General features: G+C 54.8%; 1 protein-coding gene across 2 annotated transcripts in view; it reads right to left on the minus strand.

Moving 5' to 3' along the window:
* PLTP (phospholipid transfer protein) overlaps positions 1 to 13,570 on the minus strand; it is a 213,630-nt gene that overhangs the window by 118,364 nt on the left and 81,696 nt on the right. The window contains exon 1 of one of the 2 annotated variants that reach the window (XM_069651240.1): positions 731 to 939. The exons of the other annotated variant lie outside the window; for it this stretch is intronic. The gene's annotated coding sequence lies outside the window, so the exon portion shown is untranslated. Of the gene's footprint in view, positions 1 to 730; positions 940 to 13,570 lie in introns of those variants that run through there. 2 annotated transcript variants of the gene reach the window in all.

Here is a 13,570-nt window from a genome sequence, read left to right on the forward strand (position 1 = left end):
GTAGGATTCAGTTATTAGTAGGTGTCTCAGCACGAGGACGCCTCAGTTCAGCTTTTTTCAACAAAGGCGAACCAAAAGCATCACTTCTACAATGGGCTCAAAATCGAATACGGATCTAGTACATCTTACTATAAAACTCCAAATGGATTCTGCAGTACAAGCCCGGTGGTACTAGGACTCAAGGAGCATTCATCTTGAATTCACGCAGGGCAGTCACCTTATCTGTCCAGTCATGCGTTCCTCTAGGGGCCATGGCTCCATGCTACAGGTATGGGAGGGCATTAGCCCGTGCCATTCCCCTGCCCTGCATGATGGATGCGTGAGAAATCATAGAGCACAGCTGTTAGCCTGGCATTTCTGGCACAACGTCATGGTCGCTGCTTATCTTTGCCGAGGTTTGCTCGTTTAGCAACGCAAAAAGACAAGGTAATGAGCCCTCGTGAGAACACCAACCATTGAACACAGGGTGAAACGAGAGGGGGTGACAGGCGGGGGTTCGCCACACCGATAAAAGGGCAATTGCAGCGAGGGGTAGAAGGAACAAACAGGGAGAGATGCGGCCGCGAAGGAGGGGCCACAAAAATGATGACAGTGAAGCGGAGCGCGATGGGGATGCAAAGCAGGATGCAGACGGAAAAGAGGGCAAAGGAAAAGGCGAGGAAGGAGAGACAGGAATGACTGCCCACTCTCGGAGCTAGAGAGGGGGCGGGGGGGTACATGGGGTACTCACACAGGGGTGTTCGCTCAAGGTGCCGCTTCTGGCCGGGGTCTGTAACTGGGTCTCCTTCCTCTCGCCCGCAGCTCTTGATATGCTCCACTGCGGCTAAATCACATGGTCCAGAAACCGAAGGCGACAGCAAAGCACCACAGACTGCCGACACAGCAGGCGGGAGGGGGCTCCGACACTCGCCCGTGCGAGGTGATCCCAGCGGGGCTTCTGAGACAGGCAGCCCCGCCGCGCTCTGGGGCAGAGGGAGGGGCGGCGCTCAACATACGCTCACCCTGGGACCCCTGCCCCCCCCCCCACTGACCTTGGTCAGCGACACTGCTCTCCAACGACCCTCTCCGCCCCCCACAATCTGCACTGCTGAATGAGCCCGGCCTCAGTCAGCAAGCATCACTCCCTGCTTACTGATCTCTCTACTGACCTCCCTCACTGACCTCCCTCGCACCAATTCTCCAGTGAGCTTAAGCGCCCGCTATGGGTTTCCCATTGACTTCCCGTAAGGATCTCCTCCTCTGACCTCTATCTATGCTGACCTGAACTGTCTCCCAGCTCTGGCATCACTCTGTGACCTGTCTTCCGCCCACTCCCCCCCACCTACCTCGCTGACCTCCCACTCGTATCTGTCTCCCCCCTGACCTTCCTCTTTGAACTAGCTGCCCTCTCTGAACCCCCCGATCTCCTACTATGACCATGTACTGACCCCTGGTCCCTTTTCTGAACTCCAAGTAAGCTCCTCCACCGACTTCTAACGGCCACCTCCCCAAATACCTCCCCTCACTAACCTCCCTACTAGCATTTTCACCTCTCTCACAGACATGTCTCCCGGGCCTCCCTCACGGACTCCCCTATTTGACCATGGCAGTTTCTGGAACAATAGCGTCCAATGAAAGCACCACAAGGCGCCCGAACACTGCACTGCAGCCGCTCACCAAGATTATACAAGTATTGCAACTATAAACAGAGACTCAGCTTCATTAACTTGACACTAAAGTACTTAAAAATAAGTTATAAGCAGACAGCACATTAGACAACGCTATTGCAAAAAACAGGTCACTTTCATTACCTCAACATATGTTTACGTCTAAAACTCGCGCTCATATTGCTGCAGCAAAAGCCTGTATTGCTGCTGAGAAATTTATTTTTTGTATTATTTTGTACTCAAAAGTAGAACTAGAGCTGCTAGCTACTCTTCAAGCAGTACACCGGTCCTATAGCACAGCAAGTAGAGTGCTCGCTTACACATCTGTGCAGAATTTGCAGGTTCTAATCCCGGCAGGGCCAAAGTCAGCCTTTTATCCTTCCAAGGTCGATAAGGAACAAGTTACTTACTTGTAACTGTTGTTCTCTGGCATGGATTCACATGCTCATGAATATTCCCCGTTGTCAGGCCGGGAATGCTCGGGATAGAAAAAAATCAGTATCAGTTTTGTTTCTGATCTGTCTTTCTTAGTAGTAACCAATCACTGGTCTCTGGGTCATACTGCCCCCAGCCAATGACTGCCCTCTCCATAAGCCCCGCCTCTGGCAGCCATCCTCAGATTTGATAGCATGTAAAGTGGCAGTATGACCAAGTGAAGAGCCGCAGAGGGGTAGGCGGGAGGGTTCGCATGTGAATCCATGCCAGACCCATGCTGGAGAACAACAGTTAACGGTAAGTAACTTGTTCCTTCTCCAGCATGGGGTCTGGCATGGATTTACATGCTCATGAATAAGAGAATACATAGCAGTACACACATGCACAACCACGGGAGGTGGCAACAGGCTCAACATTAAGCAATACAACAACTCAACATTAAGCATCTCTTACCTCCTCACCAGGCTCACCTTAGGCGAACAGGTTGCACAGCACTGCTTGGCCGACCCTGGACTCCTCCCTGGAGTCCCGATCGACGCAGTAGAATCTTGTGAAGGTGTGCATCGACCTCCACGTCGCAGCCCTGCAGATGTCCAGCAGGGGCACACCAGACAGGAACATCGTGGTAGCTGCGATCGCTCTGGTCGAATGGGCTCTCGGACGGCCGGGCAGCGGTCGGTTTGCCAACCGGTGACAGTGCATGATGCAGCCGGAGAGCCATCTGGAAATGGAAGTCTTCGAGAGAGCCTTCTCTTGATTCACAGTCCCAAAGTTCACAAACAGCTGTGAAGTCTTCCGAAAACTCTTCGTGCGGTCCACATAGAACTTCAGCGCTCTAGCTACATCCAGCGAGTGCATAGTCCTCTCGGCTGGCGACGAAGGCGACGGGAAGAACACTGGCAACACCAAGGGCTTGTTGAGGTGGAAGTCCGACGGCACCTTGGGCATAAAGGAGGGGTGCGTCCTCAGCACCACCCTCGTGTCATGAAAAGTCAAGTATGGAGGCTTGCAAGATAGGGCCTGGATCTCTCCCACTCGTTGTGCGGAGGTGATGGCCACGAGGAAAGCTGCCTTCCATGACAGGAACTTCAAAGGCGCTGAATGCATAGGCTTGAATGGGGCCCCATGAGCCTGGTCAGCACCACATTAAGCTCCCACGCCGGGGCAGGAGCCTTCACCGGCGGGAATGATCGGAATAGTTCCTTCATGAATTCTTTCACCAGGCGATGAGACCACAAGGACGCCCGTCCCGTAGTCCTGGTATATCGGGAGATTGCAGCCAGATATATTTTTGATGGAGGCATGAGTCAGTCCAACTTTGGCCAGCGACAGGAGGTACGGCAGTACTTGAGGGGCCGTAATCCGCAGAGGGTTAATCTTCTGTGCACGGCACCAGACAGAGAACCTCTTCCATTTATGTCCGTAGCACTTGAGAGTTGAGGACGCCCTGGCCTTTGCAAGAACCTCTCTGCAGTCGGCCGGGATGTCGTACCCTCCAAACTCTAGTGCTGCAGGAGCCAGGCCTGCAAGTTCAGCGACTCCGGGTTGTGGTGAAGAATGGCGCCTCCTTCTCTGGAGAGAAGGTCTGCGTCCGTCGGCAGCTTGACTGGTGTGGACGTTGACAAGTCCAGAAGGTCCGGGAACCAGATCTGTCTCGGCCACGCCGGTGCGACGAGGATCATCCTGCACCGGGACCTCTTGAGCTGGCTGATGAGCCGGAGCAGCAACGGCAGTGGAGGGAACGCATAAAGAAATAGGCCGTCCCAGGGGAACGAGAAAGCATCGCCCATGCTCCTCGGCTGGGGGAACCTGCTGACGAACCTCCGGCACTTGGAATTCGTCGCCGTCGCGAAGAAATCGATTTGGGGTTCGCCCCATCGTCGGAAGAGTCGATCCACCTGATCCTGGCGTAGTTCCACTCGTGGCACGAGCGCAGCTCCCTGCTGAGTGAGTTGGCGATCATGTTTTTTATTTCTGCCAGATGAAGAGGCACCAGAATCATCCCTTGGGCGACGGCCCAATGCCACAGATCCTGGGCTTTCTTGGATAGGGCCGGGGACCTGGTTCCGCCCTGCTTCCGGATGTAGAGCATCGTGGTGGTGTTGTCGGTGAAGATCCTCACCACCTTGCCCTTGAGGGACAGAAGAAAGGACCTGAGGGCCCAGAACACTGCGCAGAGCTCCAAGATGTTGATGTGGAGTGACTTCTCCTCCGGGAGCCAAAGGCCTCTCGCGTGAAGATCTCCGGAGTGCGCTCCCCAACCTTCCAGGGAGGCGTCCGTCGTCACCGTCACCTGGTGAGCTGGGGTCTGAAAGTCCGTGCCCGCCGACAGATGGGAGCGGGTACCCCACCACCGGATCGCCTGACGGAACGTCTCGTTGAGGGATCGTGTCCTCGAAGCTGCCCATCGACTGGACCCAGCGGGCGTCGAGGAACTCTTGTAAGGGGCGCATCCGAAGCCTGCAAAGGCGCACCAGATAAATGCAGGAGGACATCATCCCGAGGAGGGACTTTATAGATCTTACCCTGGCCATGTCCGTGGCCAGCAGACGCTACACCTTGCCCAGAATGGTCCTGGTCCTTTCCTCCGACGGCGAGGCCAGCCGCGCCACTGTGTCGAGCTTGGCTCCCAGAAACAGGGCGACTTGCGACGGAACCAGGTGGGATTTTGAAAAGTTGATGGAGAATCCCAGGTCCGTGAGCAGCTGGACGGTCTTCGCAGTGTGCTCCACGGCGAGCTCCCTTGTCCTTGCCCGGATGAGCCAGTCATCCAGGTAGGGGTAGACGTGGATCCCCTGTAGGCGTAGCTGCGCCACCACCGGTGCGAGGCACTTGGTGAACACCCTGGGTGCCGATTTCAATCCGAACGGGAGGGCCTTGAACTGGTAGTGCTGCCCTTGGACAACGAACCTGAGGAACTTTGTGTCTTTTTAGAATGGGGATGTGGAAGTACGCATCCTCCAAGTCCAACGACGATAGGAAATCGCCCTCCTCCAGCTGTCCCAGCACGTGCTGGAGGGTGACCATATGGAACTTCTGTGCCTTGATGTACCTGTTCAGTCGTCGCAGGTCCAGGATGGGGCGCCATCCTCCTGTCTTCTTTTTTACGAGGAAGTACCTTGAGTAAACTCCAGAGCCCCGAAGCCTTTTTGGAACGAGCTCGATGGCACCCTTCTTGAGCATCGCCCTTACTTCCAACAGTAGTTGAGGGACATGATTTTCCTTCCTGGCCACGGGTGGAACGCGAGGGCACTTCTTCTGAAACTTGAGGGCGTGCCCTTGGGCCAGGGCGTCCAGCACCCAACGGTCGGTGGAGATGGACTCCCGCACGCTGACGAAGCTTGCCAGCCGGCCTCCCACCGGGGTGCTTCGGCGGGGGCCCGACCCCACAGTCGGTTCAATCTTGTTTGGAGGCCGCCTTGCCTCTTTGACCTCCCTGTCGACGACGACGGGCACCACCTGACTTGCCGCGTCCCCTGTAGGCTTCCTGGGACGAAGATCTTGCCGCTTGGCGGTACGTGGAGGAGCCGCTGCCGGATCCCTTGGAGGCACCTTGTCTGCCTCCGGAGCTCCGAAAGGACGGCCGTCGTTGTTGGAGCACTCCCAGTGCCCAGGCAGTCTCTGTGTCTGTCTTGATGGCCTGAAGGGACTCATCAACCGCCTTCCCAAACAGGTTGTTCCTGTCAAAGGGCATGTCCAAAACCTTGGTTTGTACGTCCTGGCGGAAATCCGTGACCTTGAGCCATCCTCGTCGTCTCAAGCAAACGCCGTTGCCCAACTGACGGAAACCGGTGTCGGCGATGTCCGTTGCCACAGTGATGGCGTGGTCTGAAGCAATCTCACCTTCCTGTAGGATTTCAAGGGCCTCAGCCCTTTTGGCGTCCGGAAGGAAGTCCAACAGAGGGGTGATTTTGAACCACAACTCCCTGTCGTAGCGGGCTACGATAGCCAGGGCGTTGGCCGCCCTGATAGTCGTCGCTGCAGATGAGATGATCCGTAGTCCCATCGTGTCCAGCTTCCTGCCCTCGCCGTCCGGCGGGGAAGTTGATGTCGAGGCCGATGCCCCCCCAGCTTTCTTCTTTGCCGCCGCCGAGACGACCGAATCCAGGGTAGGTTGCGCCCGAAGGCACAAGGGGGCAGCGTCAGGGACTCGGTACTTCTTCTCGTACCGGTCCCCCTTTGCCGGCGCCGTGGCAGGGTTCTTGGGGAAGGCGAGCTCCTCATCCCAGATGTCATCAAGAAGCGGTACGGCGAGGACCGTCTTCCTTTTAGCCTTGCGCCATTGGTAAAGGAACCCTTCCTTCTTCTTCTCTTCTGGGCTGAGCTGGAAGAGCTCGGATTCCCTGGAAATCATGGCATGAAAGGATCCAATCTCGTCGGGCGGGGACGCCCGAGCAGGGGGCGACGGGGGACACGTCCCGTCGTCGCCTCCGTAGTCATCTGTACCTGTCGTAGCCGTATCCGTGCCTTTATCATCCCTGTGGGAAGTAGACCGGGGGAAAGGCAGAGCAGGCCGCAGAGGTGGGAGAGGTGGCGTAGGATGCGTCCTCCTCCTCTTATGTGGTGGACATTCCGAAGGTCCTGGCTCCGGTTCCCCCGTCGGGTCTGGCTCAGGTACCTCCGTCGGGGGGAGGGGCAACCTTGTCCTTATTTCCGAGCATAAGGACTGAATCGCTGACAAAATGGCCGCCGAAGTGTCCTGCGGCGCCGGAAACGACGGGTGCGAGGGCTCTTGAGGAGCCTCGACGGCAACACCGTCGCTCTCGTCGTCGCCCTCGTCGGGATCCCTCCCGATGGGCTGGGCCTCTTTCACGACTTCGATGAGCTCTTCTTCAGAGGTCGTGTCCGTATCCACGATAACCACCAGCCCCTCCCCAACAAGGACTTCATGGGGGTCTTTTCAATGGGCCTGAAAGACGACTCCCTCCGCGGTGGCAGGGAGACTCTGGGTCCTGAGGTCACCTTCACTGGTGTAGCCTCCACAGGCTGAGCCAGGGCCGTGGCGACATCCTCAATCGAGGTCTTAGCAGGGTGAATTAAGGCCATTGTCACCTTCTGTACGCCTGGGGCCTTCACCTTGGGGGGAGGGTCCGAGCCTCGCTCCCCCTCTGCCGGAATCTTCGAGATCGACCGGGGCCTCTCCAGAAGCTTTGCCGGGTTCTCGGACTTCCTCTTACCCGAGCCAGAGCGTTGGCTCATGGTTGATGGCGCCGGGGAGGATGCGCCCTGCCTGGCAGCCAAGGGCCCGACCGTTCGGTGCTCCCGGTGCCCGCGGACTCGCAGTGCTTACCCTTTTGTTGGACCCCCGTCGCCGGGGCGCCCTTACAGGATTTAGAAGACCGCTCGGACTTCTTTTTCTTCTTCTCGCCTGACGGGCTCTTCCCTTCCAGCCAGTTGGCGAGTCGGAGGTGGCGATCCTTCATGGTCCGCTCTGACATGTTCCCACAAAACGCACAGTCCTTCTCCGTGTGCGTCTTGTCCTCAAGGAGACAGTAGAGGCATAACGAATGCTCGTCCTCCTTGAACACATTCTGAAGCTGGCATCCAGGGCAGGTCCTGAACAGCTTCCCGGGCGTCGAGCTTCCTTTCTCCTGTGCCATGTCCGGGGTAGGCCTCAGAACTTCTGGAATCCTCCAAAAGCGTAACTCGACAAAATCTTCACCCTTGTGACCGGGCGGTTCGCCGGCTGCTACCCGGCTCGCCTCTCGTGTCTGGTGATCCCGACACCAACGGTGGGCTGCCCCGGAGACCGGTGGCAGCCCACAACACTGGCGACGAGGAAGTCGCTCCGCCTGCTGATTTTCGCAGCGGGCGGGCGCACAAAAGGACCTGCGCACGCGGCCGTAGTCGGAGGCCGTGTGGGGAGAGAAGCGTGGTGGCGGCAGCGTTGCAGGGGGCCCAGGGACCTGCAGGGGTGTTGCCACGCAGTTTGCCTGGTGCCCACGGCGGCGCTGGAAGGGGTGGCCGCCCTACCTGGAGGGAGCGGTGCAGTCGTCCGCTGGGTCGGTGAGGTCTGGACTGCGGCGTGGGCCACGTGGAGGCCCAGGCCCCACAACAAAGGTAGGGGGCGGGGCCGGGAGATTCGGCCCGCGGCGGTGTTCTCCATTGGGGCGGGGAGAGCATCCGCTGTGCCCCGGGCTGCCGGCGGTGAAAACGTCCACTTTAAAAAAAATAAAAGAACCCTAGACCCGTCTGGCCTTGAGGTTCCCCGGGCGGAGGACACACCGGAGGTTGCCCAGAAAAGGGGCGTGGCCCAGCGGCGGCCAACAGCGAGTCAGGGGCGTGCCCCCAGCGCTAGCCTAGCCCCGGGGACAAAGGCGTGGGGCGTGTGTGAAGAGGAAAGTAGCCCCTGTTGGGTCTCTGGCATATGTGGACCCCGAGGCTGGCCAGGCAACCACAAGAGGGGCGAAGAGACAAAGCGCCAACCCCTCCTGCAAGCCACATTTGCACCGAGGGTAGCGGCTCCACACAGAGTGCTCATGCGCCCCGGCAGGAACTCTGCATGTGACACCACTGCACCACTGAGGCACAGTCCAGGGAGTGGTACTGTGAGGAGGGGCCTGTATTGGAAACCTTTGCTCCCATGCACATCCCAAGGGAGCAGCCGCCACGGGAGTAGGTGGACCCCTCGAAAGGACGTCACCACAGGGGGTTAAGATACCTGAAGCCCGGGAACAGCAAGCATACATCTACACCGGTGACTGTATCCGGTATCCCCAACTGCAGTCAGCATGGCGGATGATGAGGGGATATGTCGCGGTCAGCTGGCACCAATACCCCACTTCGATGTCCTGGGTACGCCTTCAAGTCTGGGACCCCGGTGGACAGCCTGGGTGGAAAACCTGGAGCTGTACTTTGAGGCGATGGAAATCAAAGACGCAGCAAAACGCCCAACACTCCTGTACTCGGCCGGGCTAGCCGTCCAGAGGCTGTTCAAGACATTAAGGCCCAGAGATCAGTCTTACGATACGGCCATCGCAGTCCTGAATGAGTACTTCAGACCCATGGTCAACAGGGACTATGAGCGGTTCAGGGTGAGGTGTGCGAGGCAGGAGGAAGGGGAAAGCCTCGATGCATTCCACGGGAAGCTGCGCGGAATTGCACTCTCCTGTGACCTGGGGAATTTCGAGGAGGACGAGTTCCGGGCGCAGATCATCTATGGCTGCAGCTCCACCAAACTAAGCAAGCAGGTTCTGAGGGACCCAGCGCTGACCCTCGATCGAATATTGGAGCTAGGCCGGGCACCGGAACTGGCAGAGGTGTGGGCCTCGGTCATGGACTCCTCTAGACACCACCTAAAGATGGAGGTCCCCATGAAGCGAGTGAAGGTTAAGGAGGTGGCGGCGGTCGGCAGGTGGCCAGGAGGAAGAGTGATGAGGAGGGGAGACTGGCCGAGGAGAGACCCCAACGCCACAATGTGTCATCAGTGTAGGTGGGATCTTCCACACCCGCAGGACTGCCCGGCGATGGGACAAATATGTGGAAGGTGCGGGAAAGGAGATCACTTCGCACAAGTGTATCTCGCTCCAGCCCCAGCTGGCATGGTAGGGGCATCAGCGGGGAGTGAGGCGAAGGGGAGAAAGACCCCCAAAGTGGCAGCGGTCCAGGTGGCGGAGAGTCCCCGAGAAGCACTGTATGATATGGGGGAGGAGTACAAAGAGAATATATTCTTTTTGTCCTGCAGCGGCGCCGGGGGCCAGTTTGATCCTGGGATTTTCTGAGGTGGACGAGCCCGTCATGGGGCCCCCGTTGTGTGAGGACTGGAACACAACTGTTTGTTTTGAAGTATTAAAAATGTTTGAGTTTATTAGCGTTTAGGTGGTGCGCGGACTGGAATGCACCAAATGTTTGAGATGGGTTTTGTTTGTTTTTGTTTGTTTATAATAAAGGAGGGATGTTGTGTGGGGGTCTAGTGTTCTGTTTGACGTGAGCGCCATGACTGTGTCATGACGCTCACGTTCGTGTGTAATAAAAGGGGCTCTGCTGGCGCTGCTAGGGCAGAGCAGCAGAGCCCCAGGAAGTGGCAACGCGTGTCTGTGTTTCTGTGTGTGTGGGGCTGCCACGTGGACGTGGCCTATTGTGTGCCACGGCCCGAGTGTCCTCGGAGCCGCGGCTGAGACAACTGGGGGTGACACCCTCGCACCGTGAGTCTTGCGCCCGTTGTGACCAGGCGCCGTAGGGTGCTACCCTAAGCGAGGTTCGCCGGCTGCTACCCGGCTCGCCTCTCGTGTCGGGTGATCAGGACACCAACGGTGGGCTGCCCCGGAGACCGGTGGCAGCCCACAACAGTGAATAGGCTTCTGTTACGTTTAATTCACAAAACACCTCATAACAATCAGCAACAGCACCTGGAACCAAAATGACCAGGACTGGCCACACATTTGCAAATAACATATATTTCTTTTTAAGTTGAATATATTACAACAAAGAAACGTGTTTTACTGTGGAGGAGCCGTAAATGTTTGCTTTATCAGTGCACTTTGCAACATGAATCATTTCTTTGGACTTCCAATTTTGTGAGAAAAGGGCCAGGCACCGTAGATTGAAATGACGTGACCCGGTTCGCATACTCCTGACCTGCCATGTAGGTACCTGGGCACATGTCTATCCGGCTCTACTCTGGACAAGGACGTTTTAATACGACCCTAAACACATCTCTTCATGGTTTTACAACTTCACAATAGCGATTTGAACAGAGTGAAAGCAAAGAAATGATATGTCTGCAGCCATTGCTTTGCCCAGTGTGGAACTTGTAATGCGCCATCCCATTTCGAATCACCTGACACGTGCACTTCTTAATAACTTTAACTAGTCATTCCCAATTATCCAGTCATGGTTGTGTCTCTAATACCTCCACGCTAAAGACATACGGGACAGACCCTCTGCTAGCCTCTTTCTTTTCTTTCCTTGTCCTTGAAATGCCAAGGAAAGAGCCATGCCCCGGAGCCAGAAGCTGATGGAGTTTTGATTTGATTGTTTATTTGTATAGCGCCTACACACGTGTTTCAAAGCGCTTCAAGGAGGCAGGGAACATGGGAGAATACAGTTACATTCTTACAAGTCCTTGAAACAATTCAGAATGTGAAAATAACTATCATAATCAGCCTTGCAACATTTCAGATAGTGCAAGTGCAAGGAACAATAACGAGGAGAGGGGAAGGGAAGAAAATGAGACAAAACAAGCAGTAACATTACTATGTCAAACGACAATTGATGTAGTGTCGGAAAATTAACAAGAGGAGAGAGAGGAAGGGGGGTATGGAGTGAGGGAGAAGGAGAGGAACAAAACAAGCAATTATCATACTAGGTCTGACGATGATTCAGAATAGTGCTGGAAGGGAAAGTGGGAGGAAAATACAAGGGGGGGGAGAGACATACAAGCTGCTATCAAAGGTCACGGGACAGGTAGAGTAAGTGCTAATGGATATAAAAAAGGGGAGGAGGAGAGGGCAGGTGACTGCGAAAGACAGGCTGCAACAATTACTATGGCTGACGGCAATTGAGGTAGTGCCAGAATTTAACAAAAGGAGGGAAAGGGAGGGGAGGAGCACTCGGACAAGGGACACATGCCCACGGGGGCCCCCACTGCTCTGCCTTACCCACCTCATAGTCAAACAGCCTGGGCTGCACAGGCCCATACACTGAGATCCTATCCTTTTAACAGGCTCAGCAAGCACGCCATTTACAGCGGGATGAGATTAGTGATGTTAGCAGGTTACATACAATACTTGTGTGTCCCCAAAGCCCACTTCTGATAGCCACTAACCCCTCCCAGGCTCCCACCCTAAACTGCGACTACCCAGGGCCCTCTGTCAGTCTTGACTATGGGGCTCTTCGCCTTAAATCTGTCACTGCCTGGAGCCCGGTGAGATGGCCACTCGAGCCTTCTCTCAGTGCCGACCAGCTTTACTACAATAATATGCTTATTCTGACTTGAGTTTAGGAGTTTATTAAACCCTGTTTCCGTGACCATAATATATTCGCTCTCTAGTGTTGTGCAGTGTTCAAATCTGTGCTCTGGCGGCCTCCCCGGCAGTGCAAAAAGTGCTGGTGCCACCACTGCTGAAGTAATCCTTGATGAGAAAAGGGCGTGCCCAGATGGCAACTAAGTGAAATGACGGTGCTGTTGCGAGGAGCCGGGAGGGTTCCCTCTTATTTTTAATCAAAGAGAAATGTTAACACTGCAGTTTGAAGATATATGACAAGGTCTGAGAATTGAATGCACTTTAATGTGATCGAATACTTTCTAGTCCGGATTCTATATCAGAGGTGCTGGAGGCATATTGGCGATTCCACAGTAGGGCCCCGCTCTGCTCCAAGCAACAGTAGGTGCATTGTCTAATTGCAGCTGGCAGCGCACATGTTATTCTAAGCCCAGCCAGTTAAAATACCTCATCTGAACCCTGCGCTCTTTATACTGCCACCTTCATTGTATTATGTGGTACTTACAGGTCATGGTTTTTTTGCCTAAAGTAAACACTGCCTTACTGGGAGCCGCCTTTGCAGGTATATATATTATCAGCTTGTGCCAATTTCAACAGAGTTACCAGCCATGTACCCCTCAGCATCAATATAATTTTGATTTTCAGTTTCACCTCTTACGTACTTTATTTAAGACACTTAAGCCACTGCTTTTGGACATTTATGGTAGCTGTGAGGTGGACTTTCTCCTTGATATACTGAATTGCCCTGTGTTTGCCAATCGCCTCATTACATAACTAGCGTATCCTCTTCTGCGGACCTGCTGCAGGACTGGTAATTCTTCTAACATGGCTTCACAGAAGAACACTGCCATTAAAGATATTACCTCTGCTATCAGCGGAGTGTTAAAGAGAGTCAAAAGCGGTCCCCTCCCCAGCTACCCTCCATATACAATCATGGATATGATTCTAACCAAGCTCCAGGCTTGCAAGCCTTTCAGGGAAGCAACTAATATAAAAGTGCATCAACTAAATGGCCACTGGGACCTCAGTGATTCTAGACAGAGTGAAGTAGACCAGAGAATCAGCTTAGCTGAAGAAGTATCGAATAGAGTTGCTGTTTTAGAAGACACTGTTCCTAACTTAGAGAAGTACACAGAAGATCTTGAAAACTGGAGCAGGTGGAATAACTTGCACATTTACGGTCTGTCGGAATACGCTGAGGGCGAAACTCCTGATGCATTTCTGAGAAATACGCTTTGCCAGCTGTTAGTCCTCCGCAAAGGCATTTGTTTCAATATTCCAGGAGCACTTCATGTGGGCAATGAGTCTCCCATCAAAGTCAATAATCCTAATGTTTTTGCCACAGGATTTCAAGCAGGTTTTATGGGATGGCCACACAATATATGTTGTGCAAGAATTTCAAAATGGAACAGCTGCTCTTTGGAAAGAATTTCTGTCTTTTCATCCTGCTCTAAGGCAACTCAATGCTCGCTATGGCTTATTCCAGCCATGCACCTTTAAGGCTATCTTCAGGGATTGCACTCCTGGCCTGAAGAACCAGACAGA

The sequence above is a fragment of the Ambystoma mexicanum genome, chromosome 3p (genome assembly GCF_040938575.1).
Source record: "Ambystoma mexicanum isolate Mex_15411 chromosome 3p, UKY_AmexF1_1, whole genome shotgun sequence".
Lineage (NCBI taxonomy): Eukaryota > Metazoa > Chordata > Amphibia > Caudata > Ambystomatidae > Ambystoma > Ambystoma mexicanum.